The 22045-nt window shown below is 42.2% G+C and overlaps 1 long non-coding RNA gene across 1 annotated transcript; it reads left to right on the forward strand.

Moving 5' to 3' along the window:
- The first annotated feature begins 651 nt into the window (after positions 1–651).
- On the forward strand, positions 652–18026 carry LOC128052011 (uncharacterized). Its single transcript, XR_008199804.1, has 3 exons — positions 652–669; positions 11615–11758; positions 17956–18026. It is a non-coding gene; the product is annotated as an uncharacterized LOC128052011 (long non-coding RNA).
- Positions 18027–22045: the final 4019 nt, after the last annotated feature.

The following is a 22045-nucleotide window of genomic DNA, read 5'->3' on the forward strand; positions in this document are numbered from 1 at the left end:
TGCTAGCTTGCTGCACTCGCGTTCCAGAACACTTCCAGAAGGACCGAGGGGATCTCCGAGAACAGAGTCCGTGGCCGTCCCCGCGCAGCTGTCTCCTGACCGTTGCGCAGGGGGATTTCCGGTGAGTTCCCCTGTTTACAACGGGCGGTGGAGCAGCCCCTCTGAGAGGCTGGACCACAGTGGGAGCTGCTGAGCAGCTCAGGTCCTGGGGAGGCTCCAGTGAGCCACACGTTTCAGGGGGAGGAGTCAGGAGGAGACACAGCAGCCCAGAAGGGCGAGGGCCAAGGAAAGGGCCTTTAAAAAGCAAAGTTCCAGATTCCCAGGAACCAGGCGTTTCCACTTTAGGTGGTGAGTCTGTCTGTCAGATGTCTGTCCCGGCGCTTGCACATGGGCTCCTGGAAGCCCCGGGCGGCTGCATGTGGCTCAGGGGCCCCGTGTGCCCGGCTGTCACCGCGCAGTGATGCTGCCCATGGGTCCACACTGGACCAGTCAGAGAGGACCCTCGTCCAGGCCCAGAGAGCGGGCTGAGAAGCAAGAGGACTGGAACCGGGTGGGGGCCCTGCTGTGCCCTTTATCTTCCCAGTTCTGGCTTTCTTTGCGCTAAGATCCTCAGGACCTGCTGGTGCTTCAGCTTTCGTCAGCCTATGCCATCCGTGCCACCAACAAAGAGTGAGTTTTTTTCCCATGCATTTCTAAGTCATTTAGACTCTGCTGCATTCTGTTTCGTTCTGTAACACTCTCATGTCCTAAATAACTACATTTGAATAGATTATGATTTACTAATTGAGGTCTAAAGATCTATGGGTTTATGCAAATGCACAGTGGTAGATATTCATCTGTAATGCCAGTTCATTCGCTAAGTTGTGTCTGACTCTGTGCGACCCCATGGACTGCAGCCCGCCAAGCTTCCCTGTCCATCACCAGCTCCCGGAGCTTACTCAAACTCACGTCCATCGAGTCGGTGATGCCATCCAACCATTTCATCTGTGATGTATCAGATGGAATATTGACCCTCCTACCTCATAATCTTTTTCTAAGTCTGTTTTGCCTTTTTCAGAATGTTGTATAAATGGGGTCACTAGTGTGTGGACTGGATTCTTTCACTTAGCAATATACATGTAAGATTCATCCATGGTTTCTTCTTGGTTTGATGGTTCATTCCGTTATATTTCCGAATACTATTCCATTGCATGTGTATTGGAGGAAAAACAATGTTCCCTTTATATTTCTGTTTTCCTCATTGAGACTTTCCCCCGCAATGAAAGGCAGATGAACTGGAGGAAAACAGAAGCTTATTACCATGCATACTCCCTATATGCTTGTAAGGTACCTAGGAAAACCTGAAATTGCCCAAGCCTGTAACTTATGTGCTATCTTTACCAAGAACAAAACAAAGATATGAGGGGGTGGTGGTGGTGGAGTGATTTGGGAGGTTGGAGGCAAAGCACAGTAAACAAGGGTCTGGATATTATGCAGACTTGCATCCAGGCCATCTCCATGGACTAGCTTCTCTGAAGACTTAGTTATCCTTCCATTCCTGGTACACAGGTGGAGACAGCCTTACAAGTGGAGATTTCCCTAATAAATGTAAATTTAATTCCTAATAGGGCACTTTCAAACATTCTCCTGGATCTGCTGTTTTTTAAATGTCAGTCCAGAATTATGCTGATGTTAAAAAGACACAACTTGGGGTGGCATATTCTGCTCCCCTTGATGTATATGTACCCTAATTTGCTTATTAATTCATTTACAGAAGAACATTCTGATGTCTTTCAGTTTTTAACCAATTTTTAACCCAGAATAAAGCTACTGTGAATTATCTTATGCTAGTTTTTGTTTGAACACAGTTTTTCAAAGCTGTTGTCTAAATACAAGAGGTGTAGTATTGCATCCTAGATGAGTCTGTTTAGCTTTGGAAAAAACTGTCAGACTGTCTTCCAAAGGTGGATGTGCACGCATCCCACCAGGATCCTGAGTATGTCTCTTATGGTTGTTTACTCTCAGAGTACCCTCTGTGGCCAGGTGTCTGTTTCAGTTCAGTTCAGTTCAGTCACTCAGTCATGTCTGACTCTTTGCGACCCCATGAATCGCAGCACGCCAGGCCTCCCTGTTCATCACCATCTCCCGGAGTTCACTCAGACTCACGTCCATCGAGTCCATGATGCCATCCAGCCATCTCATCCTCGGTCATCTCCTTCTCCTGCCCCCAATCCCTCCCAGCATCAGAGTCTTTTCAGTCTTTAGTAATTACTAACGGGTTTGTTTGCTCTAGAGTTCTTGGTATAATTTGAGTACAAATTCTTTATCAGATACGCATTTAAAAAAAAGAAATTTTTTTATGTTTCACTGTTCTGGGTCTTCGTTATGTGGCTTTTGTCTAGTTGTGGCGAGCAGGGGCTGCCCTAGTTGTGGTGTGGGCTTCTCACGGGTGGCGCCTGTTGTTGTGGGTCCTTGTTGTGTGGGCCTGTGTCTAGTGTTGAGCAGGGGCTGCGCTAGTTGTGGTGTGGGCTTCTCATGGGTGGCGCCTGTTGTTGTGGGTCCTTGTTGTGTGGGCCTGTGTCTAGTGTTGAGCAGGGGCTGCGCTAGTTGTGGTGTGGGCTTCTCATGGGTGGCGCCTGTTGTTGTGGGTCCTTGTTGTGTGACTTTTGTCTAGTTGTGTTGAGCAGGGGCTGCGCTAGTTGTGGTGTGGGCTTCTCACGGGTGGCGCCTGTTGTTGTGGGTCCTTGTTGTGTGACTTTTGTCTAGTTGTGTTGAGCAGGGGCTGCGCTAGTTGTGGTGTGTGGGCTTCTCACTGGTGGCGCCTGTTGTGGGACACAGGCTCTGGGGCTCATGGGCTCAGCAGTTGCAGCTTCCGGCATCTAGAACACAGGCTCAGTGGTTGCGGTGCGTGGGCTTAGCTGCTCCACAGCATGGACAGGGATCCAACCTGCATCCCCTGCATTGGCAGGAAGATTCTTTAATACTCAGCCACGAGGGAAGCCCTCAGCCGTGTTTTAGACTCTAGTTCTCACACCCGTATCTGGTGAGAGAGGCCAGGACCAAGAGGCCTGGGAGCTGGCGGTGCTCAGCCATGTTTAGACTCTAGTTTCCACACCTGTATCTGGGGAGAGAGGCCAGGACCAAGAGGCCTGGGAGCTGGCGGTGCTCAGCCATGTTTAGACTCTAGTTTCCACACCCGTATCTGGGGAGAGAGGCCAGGACCAAGAGGCCTGGTTGCCACACCCGTATCTGGTGAGAGAGGCCAGGACCAAGAGGCCTGGGAGCTGGGGGTGCTCAGCCACAGTTCTGGCTGTGCCGTCGAAAGCTTCAGGGCCTTTGGTGAGTGCCTCAACTTTCCTGGGACTGTTTCCTCTCTTCAAAAGTGCCCTGCTGTTGGACAGTAGCCTGCCAGGCTCCTCTGTCCATGGGATTGCCCAGACAAGAATACTGGAGTGGGTGCCATTTCCTTCTGCACAGATACACATTTGGAAGATATTTTCTCCTGGTTTGTGGTTTTGATGCAGGAAGGGGGGGCCCCTTCCACGGCCTCAGGGCGGGCTCTCGTCTGACACTTGGAAATGAATTGTCCAAGGAGACGTGTGCTGTCAGAGCAAGAGATTTTATTGGGAAGGGCTGCCTGGGTGGAGGGCGGGGGGATGAGGGAAGCTGAGAGAACTGCTCTGCCACGTGGCTCACAGTCTCAGGTTTTATGGGCATTAGGTTAGTTTCTGGTTTGTCTCTGGCCAGTCTTTCTGAATTGGGGTCCTTCCTGGTGGCATATGCATCACTCATCCAAGGTGGATTCTGGCAAGGAGGACCCTGGGAGGTTGGTAAGACCTACGGATTGGAGTCTCCTATCTCCTTTGACCTTTCCTTTCCTGGTTGGTGGTAGCTTGTTAGTTCCTTGTTCTTACCCAGGACCTCCTGTTGTAAGATGACTCCTGCAAGTGGTTTCTCTGGTGCCTGGCAAGGACGGGCAGGTGGTTTTGGTTAGTGGTTCCCCTAACACTTTGTCCTTTGGTTTTCTTGAGCAAGGGAGTGAATGTATACATTTTTAAAAGTCAGTGTTTTAATTAATGTATTTAAAACATTTTGTATATTGGCTTTTTTGTTGTGTTTTAGAACTCATCACCAGACTCAAGGCCATGTAGATCTTTAGTTGTTTTCTAAAATGTCGATAGTTTTTAATTGAAATGTGGTGTCAGTTGCAAAGTTTGTGTTTATGTTCTTTTCATTCCGTATGGTTTTTAATCAATTGTTCCCTGGCCGTGTGTTGAGCAGTGTTTTGGAGTTTTTTGGCTCCGTTTCAGTTTGGGCTTCCAGTCTGAGCGCTCACCGCAGAACTGCTTCTGGGTGAGCCCTCTGGGGTCGGTGAGCGCGGGGCTGCCTGCTCTTCTCTGGCGGCCCGCAGGGGGCGCCAACCCCGCTCTGACCGCGGACACAGGACGCTTTGCCTTCAGACTCGGCTCGGTGAGCAGCTGGCGGGAGCTTTGTCTCCTCACGGCCCTCAGGGCTCGGGCTCCTGGGTAACGGGGCTGCGTCCAGGCTGAGAGGAGCGGGGTTGCCTCAGTGCCCGCCAGCAGGGAGCTGGGCAATGAGCATCACAACTTCCCTTGAACTTCGTCTGGGTAAGTCTTGGCCTCTATAAGAAAGTTTCAAGCCTGTTTGATCTGATTTTCTTTTGTGATATTGACATGGTTGTTTTGAAAAATAATTTACTTTTCAGTAACTTAAAACGTGCAGGAAACTCTTAATAATGGTAAAAAAATACTCACATTTGCACATCACCTAAAATACTCCATGTGTTTCATCCAAAATGGGTGCATTCTCCTGTGGAACCAGCACATATTCTCCAAAATCAGGAAATCATATAGTTTCTACATTATAACGTAATCCACAGCCCCACTTCCACTTTCAGCAATTGTCCAGTTGTATGAATATATCTTTTTTCCCATCCTCATCCAATTTTTTTTTAGACCATTACTGAGATTTTCAGACATTGGACAAACTTGGTGGGTGTAAAGCAGACATGGTGAATGTGGGATCCCGGTGGCCTTTTCTTATGTATTTTTTCACTAAAGATGTTTTTAATGTTTATTCATGTTGTAACATGTATCAATACTACATTGTTTTTCCCCATAGTAATTAAAAATAAATAACATGCCATTTACCATTTACATATTTGTAAGCATACAGTGTTGGAGTATGAACTACCTTTACTTGTTTTGCAGACCAGTATAATAACGTGCACCTTGTGTGTGCTTTGGAGAAACTTGGGAAACTGAGCCAGTGACTGAAATGGCCCAAGATATCACCTTAGATACCATCTTCATCTAAAAACAAAACAGGGGCTTCCTGGTGGTCCAGTGGCTAAGACTGGACACTCCTTAAGAAGCAGGCACAGGTTCCATCCCTGATCAGAGAACTAGGTCTCCCATGCCACAATGAAGAGTTTGCATGCTGCTGCTAAATATCTGGCTTGCCTCAATGAAGGTCAACCTGGCGCAGCCAAATAAAAAAACAAATAAATATTAAAAAATAAAACTAAAGGAAAGGAAGGGTGTCATTGTTGTACAGATTAATGTCTTAGCTTTCCCTATTGATAAAAAAAAGAGTTTCACAAGACTGTCATCCTTCTATCTGATACATACAGAGAATTCCTTTGAAATGAGATTTCTCTTGTAAAGGTGACTCTTGTAAAGAGCCGTCTTGAACTTGGGTTTCAGAGATGATCATGTGTCCTCTTAAAAAAAAGTTAATTAAGTCCAATTAATTCTCATGCTGAAGGGGTATATTTTGGGGTAGCATTTGCTCCCCTTCTCTTTGGATGTATCCCAATTTGCTTACATAGTCATCTACTAAAGACATCCTGATAGTTGAAAGCTTTTAGCTATTACAAGTAGAGCTCTTGTGTGTAATTGTGTGAAAATTTTTGTCTGGACACTTTTTCAAAGCTGTTTACTAAGCACTAGACGTGTAGTGTTCAGGTCACAGGTGAGCCTTGTTTAGTTGAGGAAAAATCCAGCTGTATTTCTCCGTGGCACATGGGATCTTCCTGGGTAAGGGATTGAACTAGAGTGTCTTGCATCGTCAGGCAGGTTCATCAGCACTGAGCCACCGGAGAAGCCTCACCACCACCCCGCCCCCCTTTCTGAGTTTGCTGGATCTGACAGGTGTGCAGTGCTACCTCACTGTTGCTTTAGTTTGTCATTTCCTTATGATACACGATTTTGAGTATTTCTGATATAGTGATTTACTATCTTTATATTTTCTTTGGCCAGATCTCAGCAATGGCCACAGGACTGGAAAAGGTCCATTTTCATTCCAATCCCAAAGAAAGGCAATGCCAAAGAATGCTCAAACTACCGCACAATTGCACTCATCTCACATGCTAGTAAAGTAATGCTCAAAATTCTCCAAGCCAGGCTTCAGCAATACGTGAACCGTGAACTCCCTGATGTTCAAGTTGGTTTTAGAAAAGGCAGAGGAACCAGAGATCAAATTGCCAACATCCGCTGGATCATGGAAAAAGCAAGAGAGTTCCAAAAAACCTCTATTTCTGCTTTATTGACTATGCCAAAGCCTTTGACTGTGTGGATCACAAGAAACTGTGGAAAATTCTGAAAGAGATGGGAATACCAGACCACCTAACCTGCCTCTTGAGAAATCTGTATGCAGGTCAGGAAGCAACAGTTAGAACTGGACATGGAACAACAGACTGGTTCCAAATAGAAAAAGGAGTACGTCAAGGCTGTATATTGTTACCCTGCTTATTTAACTTCTATGCAGAGTACATCATGAGAAACGATGGACTGGAAGAAACACAGGCTGGAATCAAGATTGCTGGGAGAAATATCAATCACTTCAGATATGCAGATGACACCACCTTTATGGCAGAAAGTGAAGAGGAACTAAAAAGCCTCTTGATGAAAGTGAAAGAGGAGAGTGAAAAAGTTGGCTTAAAGCTCAACATTCAGAAAATGAAGATCATGGCATCCAGTCGCATCACTTCATGGGAAATAGATGGGGAAACAGTGGAAACAGTGTCAGACTTTATTTTTTTTGGGCCCCAAAATCACTGCAGATGGTGACTGCAGCCATGAAATTAAAAGACGCTTACTCCTTGGAAGAAAAGTTATGACCAACCTAGATAGTATATTCAAAAGCAGAAACATTACTTTTCCGACTAAGGTCCGTCTAGTCAAGGCTATGGTTTTTCTCGTGGTCATGTATGGATGTGAGAGTGGGACTGTGAAGAAGGCTGAGCACCAAAGAATTGCTGCTTTTGAACTGTGATGTTGGAGAAGACTCTTGAGAGTCCCTTGGACTGCAAGGAGATCCAACCAGTCCATTCTGAAGGAGGTCAGCCCTGGGATTTCTTTGGAAGGAATAATGCTAAAGCTGAAGCTCCAGTACTTTGGCCACCTCTTGCGAAGAGTTGACTCATTGGAAAAGACTCTGATGCTGGGAGGGATTGGAGGCAGGAGGAGAAGGGGATGACCAAGGATGAGATGGCTGGATGGCATTACTGACTCAATGGCCGTGAGTCTGAATGAACTCTGGGAGATGGTGATGGACAGGGAGGCCTGGTGTGCTGCTATTCATGGGGTCGCAAAGAGTCGGACACGACTGAGTGACTGAACTGAACTGAACTGAACTGAACTGAATGAGGTTGTTTGTTCCAGATTTTTTGGTATAGTTGGAGTACAATCCAGAAGTAGATTTTTTTTTTTTTTTGGAACACCTTTGCTTTCTCCATGATTCAGTGAATGTTGTCAACTTGATCTCTACACTTACAGTAATAAAAGAACCATTGCTATTTAGAATGCGGGAGCTTCAGGGAAGTCATTAGGTCATGAAGGCTTTGCTTTGCCCTCATGAACTGAATTAGTGCCTGCTCATGCTTAGTCGTGTCCGACTCTGTGACCCCATGGACTGTAACCCGCCAGGTTCCTCTGTCCATGTGGTTCTCCAGGCAAGAATACTGAAGTGGGTTGCCATTTCCTGATCCAGGGAACATTCCCTATACAAGGATCAAACTCAGGACTCCTGCATTGCAGGAATATTCTTTACTTTCCGAGCTACTAGGGAAGCCCATGAACTGGATTAATGCCCTCATAAAAGAGCCCAGGGCACTCCCTTGCCCCATGTGATGTGTGGGCACAACAAAAAGACAGCCATCTACAAACCAGGAAGAATGCTTTCATCAGAACCCAATCCAGTCTTAGACTTCCAGCTTTCAGAACAGTGATAAATAAATGCTTATGTTATAATTACTATAGCAGTCCAAACAAGCTAAAACAATCATCAACATAATGTTCAGATGTCAACAGAGTTTTCACCAGAAGACTATACATGAAAGAATGTGTTTCGTTTTATTCCACTTGTGTAAGATTCAGGAAAAGACACAAACTACGTAGAGTGCTAAAAATAAAGGTTCGTGTAACTTGAGGGATACGGACTCAGAAAGAAGATGAGAAGTTTGTCTGAGGTAGGGTTGGTCTTCTACTTGGTTTAGAAGTTTGGTCATAAAGGCATTTTTACTTTGAAAAAATTCAATAAATTGTAAACTTATGTTTTGTGCACATTTTGAATGTATACTATGAATGTTTGAAATATATTAAAAATGATACTACTCCTCAAAGAAGCAAAACTTCCCTTGAATATGAAAACAGTCTCTTTGTCTACTGAAGGCAGAACATACTAGTTTGCGAGGGCTGCTGTAACTAAGAACCACAGACTGGGGTGGCTTAAGCAGAAGAGGCTGATTTCCTTCCAGTTTGGAGGATAGTGATTCAGGACCAAAATGTTAGTAGGGTTGGTTCTGTTCTGAAGGCTCTATCTGGCTTATAGACAGCCATCACCTCCTGTGTCTCTCACAGTCTTTCCTGTGTGTATTTTTGTGTTCTAATCTCCTTTCTTAAAAAAGATACCAGTCATCTTGGGTTAGGATGCACTATTTGAACCGATTAAAATTTAATTTCCTCTTTAAAAACTATATTTACAAATTCAGTCTTATTCAGAAGTACTGGGAGTCAAGATTTTGATATATGGATATTAAATAAGCTTTTCAACCCATAACCCAAAGTGAGATGGTAATAGGTCGTGGCACAAAGTTGTGATAATTGTGCGGAAGAAATTGTGTTAAATTGGATTAAACAAATATTATGGGTAACAGAATATGGCATGAGTATAGATGGCAGACATCCATGTTATGATGTAGACTTCCCAGTGTATGAAGGAAAATATTGACACTGAATCTAAAAAAGAAAAGCACTAGAAACCAGTTGGGCCCCATGGCAAATCTGCATTGTACCCAATTGTTATTTCTCCAGAGAACTCACTTAGTGCAAAATACTGTCTAACAAAGCAATTACTTAATACTCACCTGTGTGTACAATCTCTTAGGAAATGGCATCAATCTACAAATGATATAACTCCTGCCCGCCTTATTCAGCAGAAGAGCCGTGACACTGAAGCTCTTTCTAAAATGGCTCTTCCTTCAAAGGCATGTAGACCTTGGCATTATACATTTATTTACAGCCATCAGAACTCTGCTTCCTTATTTGGGCAATCATGTGCCAGAACTAGACTTATGATTCATAAATGACGAGAAAGAAGAAGGCGATACCAGCGACCAGAAAAGTGTGGGTGTTACTATTCTAGGCACTATTACTTACATAATTCATTGAGTCATTTAGGTGGATGATAAGGAATATACTGAGTGCCATTCTCTATGATTCTTTACTTAGTGACTAATAGCTACCATTTACTGATGACTACCCAGTCCATCAGAGAAGGCAGTGGCACCCCACTCCAGTACTCTTGCCTGGAAAATCCCATGGACAGAGGAGCCTGGTAGGCTGCAGTCCATGGGGTCGCTAAGAGTCAGACACGACTGAGCGACTTCACTTTCACTTTTCACCGTCATGCATTGGAGAAGGAAATGGCAACCCACTCCAGTGTTCTTGCCTGGAGAATTCCAGGGATGGGGGAGCCTGGTGGGCTGCCATCTATGGGGTCGCACAGAGTCGGACACGACTGAAGTGACTTAGCAGCACCCAGTCCATGGATGTACAAAGTGTAAGAAATGACTGAACATGCACACAAACACACACAGACATGTATGGAGAACAATGTGTTCCGTAGGGCATACTTTCTGTTGCATAATCCTCAAAATAAACCTACCCATATAAGGAATCCATTTTAACAACAACAACAAAAAATAGATGAAGCCCAGAAATATTAAGAAACATTGTCCAGAGTGCATGGATCAAAATTGTTAAAGCCAGAATGGGAATTCAACAAGTTGACTCCATATCCCATGTTTTTACCAGTAAATTCTATTCAGTTCAGTTCAGTCACTCAGTCGTGGCCAACACTTTGCAACCCTTGGACTGCAGCACGTCAGGCATCCGTGTTCATCACCAGCTCCTGGAGTTCACTCAAACTCATGTCCACTGAGCTGGTGATGCCATCCAACCATTTCATCCTTTGTCGTCCCCTTCTCCTCCCACCTTCAATCTTTCCCAGCATCAGGGTCTTTTCAAATGAGTCAGTTCTTCGCATTAGGTGGCCAAAGTATTGGAGTTTCAGCTTCAACATTAGCCCTTCCAATGAATATTCAGGATTAATTTCCTTTAGGATGGACTGGTTGGATCTCCTTTCTGTCCAAGGGACTCTCAAGAGTCTTCTCCAACATCTCAGTCGAAAAGCAACAGTTCTTCAGTGCTTGGCTTTCTTCACAGTCCAACTCTCACATCCATACAGAACTACTGGAAAAACGATAGCCTTGACTAGATGGACCTTTGCTGGAAAAGTAATGTCTCTGCTTTTTAATATGTTGTCTAGGTTGGTCATAACTTTCCTTCCAAAGGGTACTTGCCGGATCAACTCCAGCAGCCAGGGATTCAACCTGAAGAGGTGAACGGTGTCAGCAAATGCCACAACCTCTCCGTTTTCTATGGACTGCCTGTTCATTTCAAGTTTAAGATTCTCTTTTATACTTTTACAAAAACATTAGGCCAGAGGTTTGACATTTTCAGTTCCCCCTCTCGAAGATTTATTATCTCCATAAATCATTGTTGCTCTTCAAACAGAGTTCCTGCTTCAGTGATTCTCTTGGAATCAGCCTTATCATCTATTATCTACCTCTTCTAATGTGTCCTATAGTTAACTTGTGATTACACTGTAACTCATGCTATGTTCCTCAGTTTACTACTTATCTTCCTAAGTCCTGTTTGCTCCTAACATCCTGAGCTCACTATCTCTTAAAAAGGCTTCTAGCTATAGTGTCTCTAAAAATTCCTAACTTCTATAACTATAGTAAAATATGCTAATTTTACAATATTCCTTAAATCTTTAACTTCTAACTATTTAAATTATTTCTAAGCCCTAAACTCAGTAAACTCCTTTGCCATAAACATTCTCCTCACAAAAAGGCTTCAGATATCAATCCCTCCCATGGCCTCAAGCTACGGCCTATGTGCCCATCCTGGAACACTCTTTTGTAAAAGTCCTTGAACAAATGTCAATGATTAACTTTATGAATTATTTTCTGAGCACAGCAGCAGAAGGCTTTGTGCCTTCTCATGCTCCTTTCAAGAACAATAAGCACCTTAATATTCCTTTTCAGTCAGCTCAGCCGAGGAGAGGAAAAGACAAGTCAGAATTACAAGGCCTAACTCCTTAATCCTGGATCCGTGCCTGCAGAATGAGGAGAGGGGGCTGGAGGCCATGCCTCCATTTCATCAGTAATGCCTAACGCGGCTCCCGACAGGTAAGTGTCTTTTAATTTCATGGCTGCAGTCACCATCTGCAGTGATTCTGGAGCCCCCAAAATAAAGTCTATCACTGTTTCCACTGTTTCCCCATCTTTTTGCTATGAAGTGATGGGACCAGATGACATGACCTTAGTTTTCTGAATGTTGAGCTTTAAGCCAACGTTCTCACTCTCCTCTTTCACTTTCATCAAGAGGCTCTTTAGTTCTTCTCTACTTTCTACCCTAAGGGTGGTATCAATTGCATATCTGAGGATGTTGATATTCCTCCCAGCAATCTTGATTCCAGCTTGTGCTTCCTCCAGCCCAGTGTTTCTCATGATGTACTCTGCATATAAGCTAAATAAGAAGGGTGACAAGATACATCCTTGACAGACTCCTTTCCCAATTTGGAACCAGTCTGTTGTTCTAACTGTTGCTTTCTGACCTACATATAGATTTCTCAAGAGGCAGGTCAAGTGGTCTGGGATTTCCATCTCTTTCAGAATTTTCCACAGTTTCTTGTGATCCACACAATCAAAGGCTTTGGCATAGTCAATAAAGCATAGATATTTTTTTTCTGGAACTCTCTTGTGTTTTTCAGATGTTGGCAATTTGATCTCTGGTTCCTCTGCCTTTTCTAAAACCAACTTGAACATCTGGAAGTTCATGGCTCATGTATTGCTGAAGCCTGGCTTTGAGAATTTTGAGCATTACTTAAATTGAGTATGAGATGAGTGCAATTGTGCGGTCCTTTGAGCATTCTTAGGTGTTGCCTTTCTTTGTGATTGGAATGAAAACTGACCTTTTCCAGTCCCGTGGCCACTGCTGAGTTTTCCAAATTTGCTGGCATACTGAATGCAGCACTGTCACAGCATCACCTTTTAAGATTTGGGACAGCTCACCTGGAGTTCCATCACCTCTTCTAGCTTTGTTCACAGTGATGCTTCCTAAGGCCCACTTGACTTTACCTTCCAGGATGTCTGGCTCTAGGTGAGTGATCACACCATCGTGATTATCTGGGTCATGAAGATCTTCTTCTGTACAGCTCTTCTGTGTATTCTTGCCAGCTCTTCTCAATATCTTCTGCTTCTGTCAGGTCCAGACCACTTCTGTCCTTTATCGTGCTCCTCTTTGCATGAAGTATTTTCTTGATATCTCTAATTTTCTTGAAGTGATCTCTAGTCTTTCCCATTCTATTTTTTCCTCTATTTCTTTGCCAAGGAAGGCTTTTTTTCTGATCGGATACTACCCTTGTGTCCTGGTCCTGTTTTTGTTTGTTGGTTTGTTTTGTGGCCTTCATGTGAATACCCATTTTGTTCCATGAGTTGTAAAGTAGATTGTTTTGAGTTCATCTTTGGAAGCCAGAGGAAGGTTTTCTTATCTCTCCTTGCTATTGTTTGGAACTCTGCATTTGAATGGGTATATCTTTCCTTTTCTCCTTTGATTTTCACTTCTCTTCTTTTCTCAGCTCTTTGTGAGGCCTTCTCAAACAACCATTTTGTGTTTTTGCACTTCTTTTTCTTGGGTATCATCTTGACCCCTGCCTTCTGTACAATGTCATGAACCTCCATGCATACTTCTTTAGGCACTCTGTCTATCAGATCTAATCCCTTGAATCTGTTTGTCACTTCCCCTGTATGATTGTAAGGGATTTGATTTAGGTCATAGCTGAATGGTCTATTGTTTGTCCCTACCTTCTCTAATTTAAGTCTGAATTTAGCAGGTGAATTTGGCAAGTGGATTTGGATAATATTTGTCACCTCTCTCTCTCTTTTTTTTAAAGTGAACCACTTTCTCTACTCTTTTGAGATTTGTTTCAGTGTTGCATGAAGAATGATGATGTCAAGGTTCTTGGTTAAGTCATGTTCCTGGTTTTAGTTTTCAATTTTCAAAATAATTTGTGGGTGACCTTGAACCACTCATTTTGTGCCATTCATCCAGTTAATTTTTAGGATGAAGTATCTGACCTCCAAGATCACTTCTGGCTCATAATCTCCCCAAATCTTGATTCTTTTGGAGAATTTAAAGCAAATTTGCTATTTGCATAAAATTCAGGATAGTTCTGCAAAGCACTTTAAAAAATGGATCTCATTCATACATTTATATATATATGTCAATTTTTTATAGTTAAGTATCTCTAGTATAAAATGTATTTAACCTTGATTTTCTTCCTTGCTCTCTCCCTCTTTAACACACACACACACACACATGCAGACACACTTACATACACAATGCTTTCTTGTTTTAAATTCCCTTTTTCTTGAGGGAGTGCAAGTTAAGTTATAATAATCTGGTGCCAATGAGTTTGCCTTATGTAGCTTCTCCATAAAAGGTGAGAAGGAACTAAGGAGGAGTCTGGGATCCTTGGGCACTGAAGAGGAAACCTTTGCCTGAGTATTATTCTGTCCATGATTTTCCAGCAAAACTGAGGTAGTACAAATGGGTGTTTATGAACAATCTTGGTTTCCATTCAGATTCTTTAATCTGCTGGCTATCTTTAATGTCTGAGCCACCAGAGAAGCATGAAGAATACTGGAGTGGATAGCCATTCCTTTTTCCAGAGGATCTTCAGGACTCAGGGATCAAACCTGGGTCTCCTGCATTACAGGCAGACTCTTCAGTCTGAGCCACCAGGGAAGCCCCTACTATCCATATTTTGTGGAGAAACTGAACCTCAGAATTATTTTATGTAGTTTTTTTTTTTTTTTTTTTAATATTTTACCCTTCAATGTTGAGGTCCTTTAATGGACTGGAACCTGGTGGTCCGGAGTCGACGATAAGAAAGTAAAGGAGAGAAAGAGGCTGATATTCCTTGGTTTACTCAGAAAGCCAATAAAGCCCCTGCACGGGGCTTGCTCTGTTCATGAAGGCCTCAGGCGCCCTCTCGATGGGGTGAAGGCACAGAGCACATTCTCTAGAGGGTCTTAGAAGCCCCGTCAGGAAAGTGAACTCAGAGGGCCTCTGTGCTCCAGGGGATCAGCCTGAAAAAGAGAGGGGGAGAGACGAGGGGAGAGAGAGAGAGAGAGACAGAGACAGACAGACAGACAGACAGACAGACACAGGGACCAAAGCTTTGATGGAGCAAAGGTGTTTTATTCAACATTTATACTGTCTTACAAGATAGCTATTTTCAGCAGAGATAAAATCAAAACTTACAAGTTATCAAGAAAACATGAGATCATCCATATGGAAGAGTTGTAAATAACCACATTTACCACATGGTTCATAAAAAGGAAGAGGGTACTTATCACAGTATAGAAAAACTAACGAAGGAAATGCCTGGATTCCTCAGTCCGGGAGAGGCTTGCCTTTCCTCTTAATTCCTGAATATTCAGGAATTAATAAGGAACAGAGAATTCCTGACAGACCCAAAACAGCACACAGGAAGCCTCCTGTTAAGTGCTTTCTGGCATTCAACACAGAGATAATACTGATCACAATCACAAATAGGTGGCGAGATCTTGTGAACTGTTAATAGGTGAAAATTCACAGCTCATTTAAATTTTTTGACTGTTTCATCAGAGACAGGCATTGTGCTAAGAATTTCCCAATGTTGTCTGTGATCCCCATACCTCACTGTGAGACAGCAGTTTCCTTTTCCTACAGATGAACTTTGAAACTGAGAATCCTTACTTTTCCAAAGACAGGCAGTTAATTATGGTGCAGAGTTAAGATTTTATTTCCAGTCTAACTGACATCGAAGTTGATGCTCTACTGACTCCAAAAAGAGCCTGAGTTCACTGATAAACTATTCTACTGCCGTCAGCTTCTCCACCAGTGACCTCCACTTGTGCCCATTCTCCCTAGATGTCTCCATGTGATCTGCACTGTTGAGGCACCTGGGACCTCTTCAACAGCCATGGGATGCATAGGGTGTGCATTGGTGTGTTTGGCTGGGAAGATAATGCTTATTAGAACTAAAGCACAATAGAAAAGAAAGTGACTGAGCAACATTGTATAATGCAAACCAAGAATGTTTTCCTGAGGTGCAGGGTGCTTTCCTGAGGCAGATATTATACCATGTGAAGATTGGAGAGATTATACCCATGATATTAAGGATGCTGGTCACATAATGTTATCAGAAGACATTCTTCTGATTAACCCTCCTTAACTTCCCTTACTCCTGAGATGTTTCTGTAATTTTAATTATAATGTGTTTCATCATTATCTGGATAGTTCCTTGGGGAGATGCTCTCAGTGTGTGCAGTGTTCAAGATTCTATTATAAATAGCGAGGAATTACCATCTTTTTTTGTTGCTGCTGAAGGTAGTTCTGCAAATTTTATACTCTTTGCAATAGAGATTAATGCAGTCACATCTTTAATTTTTAGCCCTTTTTTGAAGAAGAGACTAAGATCTTACTTGTGGACCTATTTGTTCTCACAGTGTTTTATTGTCTGGAATTATATACTTGGGAAATACTACTATTTATATTAATAGTTGATATAAAAATTCATAAGAATATCTTGCTACCATAGGGACTTACAAGAATTTTTGCTCTTTAGGTTTTGCCTTTTATGTCTTCTCTACAAAGGCCAGTGATTTTCACATTGTGTTTTAAAATGTATCTGAATGGAATTGAAAGTATTGTGTCATTGGGAATCATTGTTAGTCCCAGTTCAGTCACTAAGTTGTGTCCTCCTCTTTGCCATCCCATGGACTGTAGGATTCTTTGGCATTGCCTTTCTTTGGGATTGGAATAAAAACTAACATTTTCCAGTCCTGTGGCCACTGCTGAGTTTTCCAAATTTGCTGGCATATCGAGTGCAGCACTTTCACAGCATCATCTTTCAGGATTTGAAATAGCTCAACTGGAATTCCATCACCTCCACTAGCTTTGTTCGTAGTGATGCTTTCTAAGGCCCACTTGACTTCACATTCCAGGATGTCTGGCTCTAGATGAGTGATCACACCATCATGATTATCCAGGTAATGAAGATCGTTTTTGTACAGTTCCTCTGTGTATTCTTGCCACCTCTTCTTAATATCTTCTGCTTCTGTTAGGTCCATACCATTTCTGTCCTTTATCGAGCCCATCTTTGCATGAAATGTTCCCTTGGTATCTCTAATTTTCTTGAAGAGATCTCTAGTCTTTCCCATTCTGTTCTTTTCCTCTATTTCTTTGCATTGATGGCTGAAGAAGGCTTTCTTATCTCTTCTTGCTATTCTTTGGAACTCTGCATTCAGATGCTTATATCTTTCCTTTTCTCCTTTGCTTTTTGCTTCTCTTCTTTTCACAGCTATTTGTAAGTCCTGCTCAGACAGCCATTTTGCTTTTTTGTATTTCTTTTCCATGGGGATGGTCTTGATCCCTGTCTCCTGTACAATGTCACGAACCTCATTCCATAATTCATCAGGCACTCTATCTATCAGATCTAGGCCCTTAAATCTATTTCTCACTTCCACTGTATAATCATAAGGGATTTGATTTAGGTCATACCTGAATGGTCTAGCGGTTTTCCCTACTTTCTTCAATTTAAGTCTGAACTTGGTAATAAGGAGTTCATGATTTGAGTCACAGTCAGCTCCTGGTCTTGTTTTTGTCTGTATAGAGCTTCTCCATCTTTGGCTGCAAAGAATATAATCAATCTGATTTCGGTGTTGACCATCTGGGGATGTCCATGTGTAGAGTCTTCTCTTGTGTTGTTGGAAGAGGGTGTTTGCTATGACCAGTGCATTTTCTTGGCAAAACTTTATTAGTCTTTTCCCTGCTTCATTCCGCATTCCAAGGCCAAACTTGCCTGTTACTCCAAGTGTTTCTTGACTTCCTACTTTTGCATTCCAGTCCCCTATAATGAAAAGGACATCTTTTTTGGGTGTTAGTTCTAAAAGGTCTTGTAGGTCTTCATAGAACTGTTTAACTTCAGCTTCTTCAGCTTTACTGGTTGGGGCATAGACTTGGATTACCGTGATATTGAATGGTTTGCCTTGGAAACGAACATAGATCATTCTATCGTTTTTGAGATTGCATCCAAGTACTGTATTTTGGACTGTTTTGTTGACTATGATGGCTACTCCATTTCTTCTGAGGGATTCCTGCCCACAGTAGTAGATATAATGGTCTTCTGAGTTGAATTCACCCATTCCAGTCCATCTGTATGCAGGTCAGGAAGCAACAATTAGAACTGGACATGGAACAACAGACTGGTTCCAAATAGGAAAAGGAGTACGTCAAGGCTGTATATTGTCACCCTGCTTATTTAACTTCTATGCAGAGTACATCATGAGAAATGCTGGACTGGAAGAAACACAAGCTGGAATCAAGATTGCTGGGAGAAATATCAATCACTTCAGATATGCAGATGACACCACCTTTATGGCAGAAAGTGAAGAGGAACTAAAAAGCCTCTTGATGAAAGTGAAAGAGGAGAGTGAAAAAGTTGGCTTAAAGCTCAACATTGAGAAAACTAAGATCATGGCATCCGGTCCCATCACTTCATGGGAAATAGATGGGGAAACAGTGGAAACAGTGTCAGACTTTATTTTTGGGGGCTCCAAAATCACTGCGGATGGTGACTGCAGCCACACTATTAAAAGACGCTTACTCCTTGGAAGAAAAGTTATGACCAACCTAGATAGTATATTCAAAAGCAGAAACATTACTTTGCCGACTAAGGTCCGTCTAGTCAAGGCTATGGTTTTTCCAGTGGTCATGTATGGATGTGAGAGTGGGACTGTGAAGAAGGCTGAGCACCAAAGAATTGCTGCTTTTGAACTGTGATGTTGGAGAAGACTCTTGAGAGTCCCTTGGACTGCAAGGCGATCTAACCAGTCCATTCTGAAGGACATCAGCCCTGGGATTTCTTTGGAAGGAATGATGCTAAAGCTGAAGCTCCAGTACTTTGGGCACCTCATGCGAAGAGTTAACTCATTGGAAAAGACTCTGATGCTGGGAGGGATTGGAGGCAGGAGGAGAAGGGGATGACCGAGGATGAGATGGGTTTATGGCATCACTGACTCGATGGGTGTGAGTCTGAGTGACCTCCGGGAGTTGGTGAGGGACAGGGAGGCCTGGTGTGCTGCGATTCATGGGGTCGCAAAGAGTCGGACACGACTGAGCCACTGAACTGAACTGGACTGTAGCATGCCACACTTCCCTGTCTTTCACTATATTGAAGAAATAATTATACCTTTGCTGTATCATGTGTGTATGTGTGTGTGTAAAATTCCTGGAAAGTTAATGAAAGTGATTTTTAAAAAATTCTAAATTATACATTATATATGCTTAATTGCTTTAAAAGATGATGCACAGTTATCTAATAAAGTGGCTCTCTATGAGAAGTTACTTCAGTCATCTGGCCCTAGGACTATGGGATCACTTAACCTTGAGAGGCATAGATAATGGTGGTCCAAGTACTCTGTTTTTCAGGCTCTATAGCCATGTCAAGCTCTTCTGGTTCATCAAGCATGAATTATCAAAAGGATAACTTTTCCCCTTTTTTGGATGATAATCAAACTGCATTTTAAATGTAGAGAAATAGAATATTAGAAAAAGTTGTCAAAGAGGCAGTAGTGATATAAGGTTGCTGAGTGCACCCCTAGAGCTCAGATAGCTGGTCTGCATTCCCGTCTGGCCAGTTTGCAGATGTCCGACCCAAGGAGGGCCTCTCAGTCTGTCACTGCTTCAGTTTTCTCATTTTTCAGAAAGATATGCTGGTTAGGACCTCTCTCAGGGGACCTTTATTTATAACAGATTGTGTAAGGATTCAACAAAAGTTAGCTATTATCTTACCGTAAAACTGAGACTGTTGCCACAAGAAAAATTTTTTACATAGATATTTTATTAGTTATGGACACAGTAATGCATTCTGTGAAGCTGATCTGGAGATCAGGATGCTTAAAAATCATGTGTGAATATCCCTGAATGTCTACAACATACAACAACTAATGTAGTCAGTTTGAGTTCTAGAATGAATGAGACAAACTCAACTATCATGGAGCTAATGATTATGAGAAGTGGAAGAAAACCCACATATCACGCAGGAAGGGAAACTGGAGAAGCAGTATTACTCCGTGTTTCTTAGGCGCCTTGGTGATTCTTTATGGATATTTAGTTGCTGCTGTTGTTCGGTCACTAAGTCATATTTGGCTATTGGAGACTCCATGGACGACAGCATGCCAGGCTCCTCTGTCCTTCACTATCTCCTAGAGTTTGCTCAGACTCATGCCTGACTTGGTGATGCTATCTAACGATCTCATCCTCTTATAATTAGTTGTACCAATGATCCAAATCAAACTCTGTTAATTAGGTAATTATGGGTCCACCAAGCAGAGGTAAGAGTTTTTATATGTGAAGAGTCTTGGTCTTAGCTCTATCTCCCAGTCAAAAGCAGTAACTCTCATCTGGTTCAGTTTACCCACACCTAGAAGCCAGAAGACCTATGATCATGAAAACATAGGGAACAGGTGAACCCAGACCAGAACTGAAAGATCAGTGACTATGTAATGTGCCCAGATCATTTTCTCTATGGTGTATTTAATTCCCAATGAGTAATTTCAGGGGTAGGAAGAGTGTTTACTGAGATTAATCAACTTCCAAATTGTGAGTTGCTACTAGTTGGAGGGAGCCATGATACAATCATAGAGTTTATACACTTTAAAAAATAGCTCCTCTTCTAACTTTCTGCATTTTCATTTTCTTTTTCCTCAATGTTTTTACATAACTGGCTACTTGCCCATAGCTGAAAAGTGACCTCCTCAAAGAGATCTCATCCTGCCTCTTATATTTGTGTTTATCAGCAGGCTCCGTTTTCATCTCACAGTAGTTCCGTTCCCTAAAGTGTCTCATTTCGGTATTTTTCATTCACTCCTTTTCAAAAAGAATCAATTATGATGCAAACCAAACTCTCGTGTAGCTTGTTCACTTTCACATTTCAAAACCTAGACTACTTCTAGATAGACTGTGATAAATAATATAGCAAATATATTTGATATAATGTTGGTTTTGATGTTTCTAAATGAATTATTATAAGCAATTATAATTACAGCCCATTTCATGTCATAATATTCCCTTCAAGCAATATTATTATGGGGATCTTAAATTCCCGAGATGAGGTTAATCCTACAAATGCACCCCTAAGTACTCAGAGCCGTTTACTTCTCAGAAGACTTATCTAGGGAAGTGTATTAAACAGAGAAAACATTCCTTGTGGACCTTTTAATTGTAATGACATTGCGTTTGAAAATAAATAATTATACATATAATGGATTGTTGCTGAAAAGCAGTAGAATCTGAAATAAGACAATAATTCTAAAAGCATGGCACCTGAATTTTATTTTATATGTATATAGAATTTATCTATTGATATAATTTTGATATGGTGATTGAACCACTTGCAGTTTACTTTTCTGAGATAACTGTTAAACTGATACAGTCTGTGTTGTTAAATACCACTTGCCTCATCCTGCAAGCAGCAGTGATCAAGCAAGTGAAAAACATAGCTAAATAAAATAAAACATGACTAGGATTTTCATAAGTTGAAAGCTTTTTATATCATATGCTGGCATAGTGTAGAAAAGTATGTCAATGACTAGATTGTAAGACCAAGGTTTAAGACAACCATCCCCTAAAATTGCGTAGATAAGATATCTTCTGGATGTCCCTGGTGGCTCAGTGGATAAGAATATGCCTACCAATGTAGGGGACAGAAGTTCGATCCCTGGTTGGAGGAAGATTCTACCTGCCAGGGAGCAACTAAGCCCGAGAGCCACAACCACTGAGCCTGCGCTCTAGAACCTGTGAGCCACAGCTATTTAAGCCTGCTCACCCGGAGTCAGGGCTCCACGACGGGGGAAGCCGCTGCAGCGAGAAGCCCACACACCCCAACCAAGAGGAGCCCAAGTGCAGCCAAAAATAAAAATACAGTTTTTAAAAAGGAAATCTTCCAAGTCATAAGGAAATGAGTACGTTAATATTACATGTGCATTTGTATTAATTAGACGATGAGAGGCAACCATCATACACTGAAACAGCATCCAATGGAATTTCAATGATTAACTCTTATTACTTCCCTGTTCAGCACAAAGTGGTTGTCTGACCTTATTGAACATTCACATTTATGAGTCTGAAGTCATTTCCTATAAGACAATATGTGGAAATGGATTTGGTCATTCTCTGATGACTCTCAGCCTAGCTTCACTTCTGTTAGCACTCTATGATGTTAGCATCATCGAAATAGTTTAGCAAAAATAAGTGTGTAATACTAGTAGTATATGAATGTAATTGTCTGTTTTAGAGTTAAGAAACTAATAAGTATTTTAATAATTACCTATAAGTCCTATTGAAGGAAATAAATGTGATTATAT

Source organism: Budorcas taxicolor, chromosome 8 (assembly GCF_023091745.1).
Source record: "Budorcas taxicolor isolate Tak-1 chromosome 8, Takin1.1, whole genome shotgun sequence".
NCBI lineage: Eukaryota > Metazoa > Chordata > Mammalia > Artiodactyla > Bovidae > Budorcas > Budorcas taxicolor.